The sequence below is a fragment of the Python bivittatus genome, unplaced genomic scaffold, assembly GCF_059951505.1.
Source record: "Python bivittatus isolate LINGU-HERP-01145 unplaced genomic scaffold, Pbiv_v1 ctg000570_np1212, whole genome shotgun sequence".
Classification (NCBI taxonomy): domain Eukaryota; kingdom Metazoa; phylum Chordata; class Lepidosauria; order Squamata; family Pythonidae; genus Python; species Python bivittatus.
In genome coordinates this window covers 6,006,084-6,016,378 of record NW_028277097.1, presented here as the reverse complement: position 1 = coordinate 6,016,378, position 10,295 = coordinate 6,006,084, and positions in this window count along the sequence as shown.

Sequence of the window (10,295 nt, the reverse complement as noted above, 5' to 3'; positions counted from 1 at the left end):
CTCCCTGCCTCTCGTGACTTATTATATTTAAAATATTATTTATTTTAAAAATTCCAGGTCAGCCATTGTCTTTATTTCCAAGAGTGCCTCTCCCCAGATGGCAGCAGTTTGGGTAAAAGGGTGCCTTGTAAGGGATCACTCATCCTGGCAGCCATTTCATGAATGGGAAGGACCCCCCCCCCCAAAAAACCATTCTTTTTACATAGCGCCTACACTATGTTCCAAAATTGCAAATGTGCCCTAAAGTACTCCAGAAGGGGGCTGGGTTCATATGTTATGCTAAGCCATAAAGAGGCTGCTTTGGTGTGATGCCAGGGTTGTATGAACTCCAAGTAACGGTAATTAACCTAAAGAACTACTGTATGCTTAAATGAATAATGGGATAGCATGATGTATAAATCATATGTTGTTAACATTATTGTCAGCATTGTATGTGCAAATTATAATGACTGGTGATGCAATAGAAATAAGAACGGAGAGTTGCTTCTGGGCGTGTCCAGTTGTGTTCTTTTTTGGATAACACACCCTTGTATTCCAAAACATGTTTTGAAATGCAGTGGACTTTCAAAAACGTTGTTATGTGGTACAGACAGGGCTGCTTTTAGAGTGAAATCAAGGCCCAGTTGAAAATTCTGATACTCTACTTTAATATTAACCTTACAAGCACAATGACTGCTGGCTGTTCCTAACTCTGTTTAAAATAAATAAATAGATAGATGATAGATAGATAGATAGATAGATAGATAGATAGATAGATAGATAGATAGATAATTTTCCTCCTTAAATGCTTCCATGAATGTAATTGCAGCAAATGTGCTGACCACGACAACACTCAATTGGCATGATCAAATGTTGACAGGCTGATCGATGGTTCAGGGCCATGGAAACAAGGTGGTAACTTTCTTAGTAACAGTTATGATGCACACTGAAAAATGGCAGGGATCAAACAACGTATACATCATGGTTGACTACACCATGAGATACTCATGTACTTTCCTGGATATGCACAACACACACAGCCTTAATATAGTTGGTGCTTTGGTGATTCAGTAGCTGCTGCATTCCCAACATATACAACCTGGTGACTGAATTATGCAAATTTCTGAACTTGCATAATCATAGTACCAAGAACTGAACAGGCTGGATTTGTACAACACACTGGGCAACAAATATAAATAAATAAACAAGGTTTACATGAACCAAGCTTGGAATGCATGAGCGCATCTTCTAGGTTTTTACCTGACTGGGGTAAAAGCATCATGGGAACATAGTCAGAAGGTTGTATAAATATAGCTGGTATCAGGTTATGCCCAACTTTCAGGGATACATGATAATACAGACCCCCTCATCCATGAAAAAAAATCCCAGTCTTTCTATCGGACATCGTTTGACCAACCTACCTGTGGTTAAGCTAAGCATGGTTTATTCAGTTAGTCCAGTTGGAGGAATGCTTAGGACAATGAAGTATCAATAACTCCCATGGCTGGGTTTGCACAGCATACCAGGCTACTGGTGATTGGCTACCTTCTGCCACAGTTACGGAAGGTAGTACAGTTCTGTTATGGAAGCACAGCATGATAACCCAGGAATAGCCCATCAGCCATAAAGCCATGAGGGATTCACACAGTCCAAGTCACTGCAGTCTTATCAGTTTTGCCTTTGCTGGGTGAAACATGACCAGCCTGCTATGGGTTTGTGGGTTGGTTAAGATGACCGGGCTGGGTACCTTTCAAGGGCCAGAAGAGTATTGCTCATACCCTGAGGCAATTATCACTTAAGTCAGGTGGAAACTGATAACATTCCTAACATTTTCCAAAAGTTTTCAGGGAGCTAGAATGACTCAGATGAGTAGGTTTTTTCCCCCTTAGTTGTCAAGAGGAAGGAGTGGTTGAGCTCTGTGAATATAGCTGGCTCCCAGGAACATGCAAAAAAAGGGTAGTACTTCAATTGCATAGTCACAGCCACCACTTTTTCTTTCTTTCTTTTTTTTTTGCCTCCCTTGCAGGTACCCCTGCTAATTCTGGATCAGAAACCAATCCTTCCCCATTTTATCCCAGCACATCTACACGTAGCTCAAATAGAACAAGAGTACTGTTCTAGTACTGTTTGTTTTAATGCTGACTTTTCAAACATCTTAAAAATAATTCTGAGCTCAGGAAATTGAGCAACTGGCATTTATTAAGATAGCAAAAAGTCCTATCTCCCTGGGTAAGGGTCAAGCAAATGATCTAGATACGAGCAGGTGATCAAATGAGGCCCTTGGACAAGGGCAGTTTTGAAGCATATACTGTAACAAGGCAATGTTCAGACAGCTTATTGGGCCAAGAATAGATCTTAATTTCTTATCATTCTGATTGTTCTATAATGAATTCCTGGGTCTGTAATCTGGGGGTTTGGAACTGATTTACCAAGTTGAATCTGACAGAAATGAGTTAACAAGGGCTCAGTCAATCCATTTTTATTCTCTTCACTAAAAACTGCAAAAATAAAAGGATGTCTAATAGACTATAATTTTCACTATATGGTTTCCCCACTCTGGGAACCTCTAGATGTGCTGGACTAAAGCTCCCATCATCCCCATCCAGGTTCCCGATCCATCCACTTTCATGTGCATGCTGATCTGACCGGACCTACTGGCCAGTTCACAAACAAGCCCTCTTTAGATATTTGAAAGATCAGGGCAGGATTCTATGGCTGTGCTGCTCACTAGAAGGCATGATGGAGACCCCCACACTGTCTAGAGAGAGCCAGACCAGGCAGATTGGTTTAAGGTTGGTTTCTTTTTAAGACATCATTTTGACTTGGGCTCAAGATCAGTAGAGCCAGTGCTGCTGATACATTGTTAGAACCAACTGCTTCACAAACATCTCATGTAGTCCCAAGCATACAGGCACGTGCATTCACCATAGCTGAAGCTTCCAGTCTGCGTAGGCAGCCTCTTGGTGATCACATTACAATAGTCTAGTCTGAATTTGATGAAGGTGTGAGCAACTTAGCAGTCACCCCTCAACAGGGCCACTCCAGAATCTCATGGTGTGCTGCCCAGACCACTCCAGAAGACTTTAGTTTGTCAGGCCACAAGAAAGGGTGAAGAATCTCTGTGCCACCAGCCAGAGCTGATCTGCTCTGTAAATGGTAACTCTTCTGCTCCCCTTCCAGGCATATGACCATCAAACAAGTTTAGACTTGAGTGGTAAAGCAGCTCGGGTAACCTACAAAGTATGTGCCAGCAATTCTCTATAAACATGCCTTTGTTAATGATTTGTTTACAAAGTAGACTCTGGCCTTGATTGTCAGCCAAATCATGTTAGCAAGCTTGCATTCTGCTTCTTCCCTCTCCAGCTGATTGCAGAGGACTGAAGCTAGCAAAGGAGAACAAAGGGCACAGGGCGGGGCGGGGGAGAAAGAGGGCTTCCCAGTAAGCCACTGGGGCCAGGGAGAGCAATGGTAGCCCAGGATCTGCAAGCCCAAAGCTCCTAGGTTCACACTCCTTACCTCCAAGGAGAGCAGCACAGACCTTAACTAAGACAGATAAGCAAAAAGAGATTTCTTATTTTCCTTACCCTGTTCTACATAATGTATTAATAGACCGCTGTAGCTGAATGGCTCAATACTTGTTAATCGGATAAACAGGACCTTGCCTTGCCTGTAAGATATACTGTATCATATGTGAAAAATGAGTATTTGTAGTGGGAACAATTATGAACCATAGACTTTGATGCTCCAAGAAAATACTCCCACCAACTTCCAGTTGCTTGAGAGCCAACCCAAAGATTCAGCTCACTGTGTCATAAAAGTTCATCCTACTGAACACAGTGGGAGATGAAGTCTAAGCCAATCTTCCAGATTACTTGTAGCACTTCAGTAGCATCCAATGAAAGGTAGTCTATCCCTCTCTAGTCTGTATACCTTCAAAAACTACTCAGCCTCTTTTATTTTGTCATGGGTAGGGGGGAGTGGACAAGGTTATGGATCATAGTACCAGTGCACAATGTGCACAAACCCTTCCATTTGTCTCCTAAACCACATTGCACAATATATGTTTATTTCCAGTGGAGCAGCCAAGAACATCATGCTATCCTCTTTGTACTGGCTGCCTCATCTGCCCCCGCCACATGCCACACAAAAAGTGCCATTGGGAAAAGCTCCTGAGTGAGTACCCATGCCCTATGTAACCCGCATACATAATTCCTTTGCTCAAGAGAAGCTTGATGGCGACACATCTGCTAACTTGCAACAGCTTAGTGGTTGAGTTCACACAAGACACAAAATCCTGTCTGGCAAAATACTAGTTGACATAATATGCAATGTCCAAATAAATAAGACATCTTATATGATAACCCAATTCATGAAACATGCTCAAACAATGGATAGATCCCAACACAAATGACCCAATCTCATTTTAGCCTAGATTAGCATACTGTGAAGACCCAACCTTTGAGCATTCTAAAGACCAGTGTCAGCACAGCAGGAGATAGCAATATGGGGAGAAGGCTGAGTTGTGTACCTATCCTATCTTCCCCCTCCTGAAAATATCCACTCCTCTCTTGTTGGAAGAAACTGTCTTTGTTATCCATGCTGATATCAGATTCAACAGACATCCCAGTTCGCTTTTGTAGGAACTAGGAGGAAAACAGAGTTACCAACTTTTGTCTCTGTCAGGCAACAAAGTGTCATGGGCCTCTATAGAAAATGTTTCCTGGGATTAAGTCTTAACGTTTTAATCTTCTCTTTGTAGTCCTACCAGATCCACATGATGAAACTCTAGATTAATCTGATTGCACTTCTTCGGAAAAGGGGAAACCAATAATCATTAACAGATTAATGAATTTAACAGCGATTCTGGCTTCTGAGATGGGACATTGCGACATAGGGGCATAACCAAGCTTTTGAATCTGCTGATTGTTATGCTGTTCTGAAAGTTTAGTAGAGAACAGCAGGGGGAAAACAGGACATGGTTTCTGCTGACTCGGCACTTTTGCCAAGCTTCCTGTGAGTACATGTCAGAAGGAAGCAAAATGTATCTGTTAGATCTGACTCTTGGAAAAACAGGGAACAGCTGGAGCCAGAAGTCTTCATGGGCTCTGTTTCCAAGGCAGTCAATAGCTACATTCAAACTTTACACAAAAAATTGCTCTGTAAGGGGAAAGAGCCATTATCTGCAACTGGATAAAAATGAATAAGAGATTTCAGCTTTCTTTTTTTAACTGACATGTTGGGCGGGATGGGGATGGATTTGAGAAATAGAGCAGTGGAGAGACCTTTGTTAGTGGTCCTAATCTGCACTGGGGCTTCAGGCACTGAGAGTAAAAACTGTAGCGGTCAGCTACAGAATTAGAACATAAGAATAGTTGGGGATCTGAGTCCAATGTTCTGTTTCTTACAGTGGCCAGTAAGATACTTGTGGAGTGCTCACAAAGCAGAAGACAGAGACATTCCCTCACCTGCTGTGGTTCCCCAGAACATTTTTTGGAGGCATGAGTGCTCCTACCCAGAGACTACACTGGGTTTCAAGATGAATACCCTTTGTTAGACCCATCCTCCAAATGTTCATTATTGATTCATTTTGGGAATCATAACATTCAGGATAGGATCCAGCTATATGTATTTCTTCTATATTATAATTATGGTTATTTTTTTCTTATTCTTTGGATTAGGTATATCTTTTTTTCCCCTGTAGATAATTATTGCATGGGGGGGGGGAAGAGCAGAGAGACCCCATGTAGCACTTTCTCTTTTCTCCTTCTGCTGATAAAAGTGCCCTTTGTGTGAGAAATATGCAAAATGTTCTGAATTTGTCTCCTTTTAAGCTCTAAATATCTCAGTTCAGATCTGAAAGAGCTGAGCCAAGACTGACACAGGCTAACCCCCCTCCCCAGAAGAGTTAACCTCCCTATAAGATCCAAACCTGAAACAAACTGATTTCAAGCCTGCAACATTTTGAAATTGAAACTGCGCTACTGCTTTTACGGTTGGGATAAGCCAGGGAGCATTTCTGATGGCCCACAAGCACAGACACATCTCCCATGCTACCAAAACAAAAAAGTTTCATCAACACACCACATGTTTGGTCTTGTTCTTTTTTCCAGCTGGGTTCCATACATCTCTAGAATCCTTTAAAATCAACAAGACTGGCCTTTGCAACATGGTTTTGTTATGCTTACTCCTCTCCTCTCAAGTGGGTGCGAACTTCCACAGCTGCAGACCTTACCAGGTTTAGTTTTCCTTTGGAGATGCGTCTGGAATTTGATTTGTCTTATTTCAAGGACATAGGTAGGCATATACCTCCAACCGTCCAACAGCCAAAGTCATTACTGCGAAGTCCTTGGGGTTCTCTGAGTTTGGTTGTTTTCTTGCAAATGTTTCATTACCTGGCTAGGTAACAAAATGTTTGCAAGAAAACAACCAAGCTCAGAGAACCCCAAGGACTTCGCAGTTCAACCCTGAGCTTCATATATTCTCTTCTAAAGTCATTATTCTCCCATCAGGACTGAAGGATCACCAAAAGATGAACTCTTGCTTTGTGACTGGTGACTACATGGCTACATTAATATTGTTTTCTTTGCAGTAACATGGAAGTGCTCTGCTACTACCTCCTTCCAGGTATTTTTTCAACTTCCCATTGCAATCTGCAGCCCTCCTTTTCCCTGAGGGTTTCCCGTACAAATGCCGATCAGCCTGACGCTGCTTAGTTTCTGAACCCAAAGAAGGACTATCAGGTGCTGTCCCCTGATGTTGGGAGAAAAATGCATGCAAGAGGAATGGGAGGTCAGTTAGCATTTGGACTCTTTTCCCAAGAAGACAGGATTCAGTATTTGTTTACTTTTGGATCTACTTTTACCCAGGCAAATTCCAGAAAAAACATTTACATATCTCTGCAACACACTTAGAAAAATAAAACAGCAGCAAATTCCTTTTCTGGGTTCCTGGGGTAACTAGGGTTGAACCCCTTCAGAAGAGGATGCAACTTCTTAAAAAAAAAAAAATCCAAGGATAGGGCTTCTCTAAGTATTTGCAACTATGTTTTTCCTTAGTCTCTTGCCTCTGGGAACTGGGCTCCAGCAAACTTTTTGATGAATAACTACTTTCTTTGAAAAGGAATTTAAACAGATACTTCGGGCATTCAAGTTGCTGAATTTGGAATTTAATCTGAACTAGAAAAACAAGTTAAGGAATACTTTATATATCTCTGTATGTTGCTAAGCACCAAAGGACTTTGACTTAGAAAGGGGAAACTCATCTAGGGTTGCAAACAGATTCAAATGGATGGAGAGGGCAAACATGTGATTTATCAGCAGATGTTTCAAGGAGGGAGATAGAAAGTATTTTCCTGTCTGGCAGTGGGAGGAGGAACTGGCTCTGGTAAGCATTTTTGCAATCATTTGGCCCCTTTCCTGTGTTCACAAGCAGAAAGCAAATGCTTTCTTTTCATTTTGAGGACACGATTGCATACATCAGGCAGTGCTCCAATCTGTTATCCTCCAGAAGTGTTGATTTCAGTTCTCATACTTGAGCTGCATGGAGGTTGGCCTCAAACTATGGAGAGTTTCTGGCTATAAAAGCTAACCCCTGAGACAGTTTTCCATCTGTCTATTCTAGAGAGAAATTCTATGAGTAGTCCTGTTTTCAAATTTGGTACCTGAAATGTTGTCAGGTTTACAATGTTCAAATCCCAATGAAGAAGAATCTCGTGCAACCTAGGTTAGGTTCAAAAAGATTTCATTTATTGGAACAGTACATGTGACACTAAGCAAAGCTTTGCTGAAATTAAAGCCCGTTCTTTTTCCCTTTTTGCTTTTACCCCAAATTCTCACCCCCATCCTCCTAGATGCCAGATCTCTTTCCCACCGAACCTCTTTCTTACCGAGGTGCGACCTTGCACATTATCTCCCAATAACAGTTCATCTTCCTGGCCTTTGAATTCACACCAATTCTTTCTACTTTCCTTCTCCCCCTTCCCCCCTCCCAACAAATGGCAGAAACAAACCAAGCAACTACTAAGCTAATATTTTGATTGCTGAAGGTTCTGACAAATGTCTATCTACATGGGCTTGGCTGTGAATATCTTTGTAGGTGCCACCTTGGCAAAATTGAAGTCAGACTTCTCAGACTTGGCAACTGGAGTCTTCCCGAAGGAAAGATGGGGGGACAAGGACCCTGACAAACTCTGAATTCACCTACTAAACTAGAATGCTCTGCAGCCATTGCAGGACTTGAAACAACTTCTTAGGTCACCCTATCTTGTTACTGGCAAAATAAGATAGCAATTCCATCAGGCTGGAGCAGGTGTGTATGACACTACTCAGAAGGAGGAAGAAATTCATATAAACACTTATCTGAACTAGATGAGCTCAAGAGCCAGGAAGGAGTGGAGTTTCCAGTTCCTATGAAAGGAATTGTTAATGGGGTTGGATAAAGCAGGTTGGAGTTTTGTCAGAGTTGTATCAGGACTTCATGATATTTACAATGAGGAGGAAAGACTTCATCACGCCCTTGGGACAGTCTATATCCTGGCTGGCTGGGGAATTCTGGGAACTGAAGTCCACATGTATTCAAGTTGCCAAGCTTGAGAAACACTGGTCTATATTATAACAATGATGTTTATTTATTTATTGTATAAATTGTCTACACTACATACTGGGCACCTTCATCAGGAATTATTTGCAATGGAAACTTTGGAGTACATCTTTATTACATTTATGGCATATTTAATTACTAACATGTGATAGTCCATAATTAAACAGAACTATATGGTTTAGTAGGTCCTATGTTGACCTTGCTCTGTCAAATATCCAAAGAATCATCATGAAAGCCAGAGTAATAGCTTGGAATTCCCCATTTCAGTGTCTCATTTTCTCTGGAGAATTGGACACACAAGGAGATACACATTAGGAAAGAAACTTAGTCTCGCTGATCTCTTATCCACACAGCCTGCTTACTATGGTGTGAAGATGCCCCAAATACCGTTTGCTGAGACAATGTCCTCACAAGGACACCTGCATATCATAGGCAGCCCACTACTGAGATAGGCCAAAGCCAGTCCAAGATGTTCCAGCATGAAAATAATGTTTTCTTGGGGAAAGCAGAAGAAGATCTCCCATCTACAAAGTCCACAATGCACGGAAGAGGAGGTTGAGGGGACGTGGACTTAGTTACCATTGGCCTGGCAGGAACTTCCCCATTCAATCCAGTTCCTGGGCTCGGCACTTGTTCTATGGTACCATTTGGCTGTGAAGGAGACTGGAACCACTTCCTTTTTTTCACATCTTCTTGGAATGGTTCACCTACAGAGAGCCAAGCCCTGAAGTTGAGTAGTCTGTCCCAGGCTTAACCCATGTCACTGAAAGTGTGATTGAAAAGTCTCTGCTCTGGAGCTTCCATAGTCTGGTATATGATGGCTATGACAACCATTTCCAAATGGTATATGACAACCATTTCTAACCCTTTCTTACCCTTTTTGTGTATCCTGAGATTTTACACAATAATTAATAACATGATTTCTCAAACTCTGGTTTTTCAACACTATCTGGTGGCTGTACAAATCTGGATGGTCATTAGATGGTAGCCAAGAGAGACAAAAGTTCTCTTTACTGTTAGGAGTAGTTGATAGATCAAACAGTGAACAGGTCAAAAGTCATTCTGGAAAATGTACGTGGCTGAATCTGTGTCACGCCCCTTTCTTGCATACCAGCACAGCTCAAAAGACATTTATGTACAGTAGCAGCTGCATCTGAGCTGTAAAAATCCAGTCAACAACTGCATTGCAGTTAAGCGTGATGAACACTCTCCTGCCATCTAGTGGTCATGAGATCAATAACCAGACAGTCCTGGGGTGGGGGGGGGGGAATAGAAAAAAAGTGATTGGATCTTACAAGCCCCACCACAGCACACATTCTGTATGGCATGGGGGCTGGCTTTTCCTACAGCTGTGACATTTGAATTTCAACCAGAGGAAACTTCCAATCACCGTCCTTGCGGTGTTGCATGGGGGAACGATACGGAGAACAGCCCAGCATGGTTTATTCTAGATGTGGATTAAGAGCATGCTAAGGGGGGAATGTGATTTTTGCCTCCCATTTCCTCAGTGGTCGTGTGGCTGAGCCATTGGAATGACTGACTAGATAACCCCAGAGTAGGACTCAAGGATACTGATCTTCTTTCTCTCGTTGGCTGCTTTCCCCATGAGGAATAATCAGTTTCCCAAGAAGTCCTATGCCCCCTTGGTTGGTGGCAAAATTAACCACTTAAACATGCTGTATTGCCAGCATGGTGAGAATGTGGGCTTTAAGAAAAGC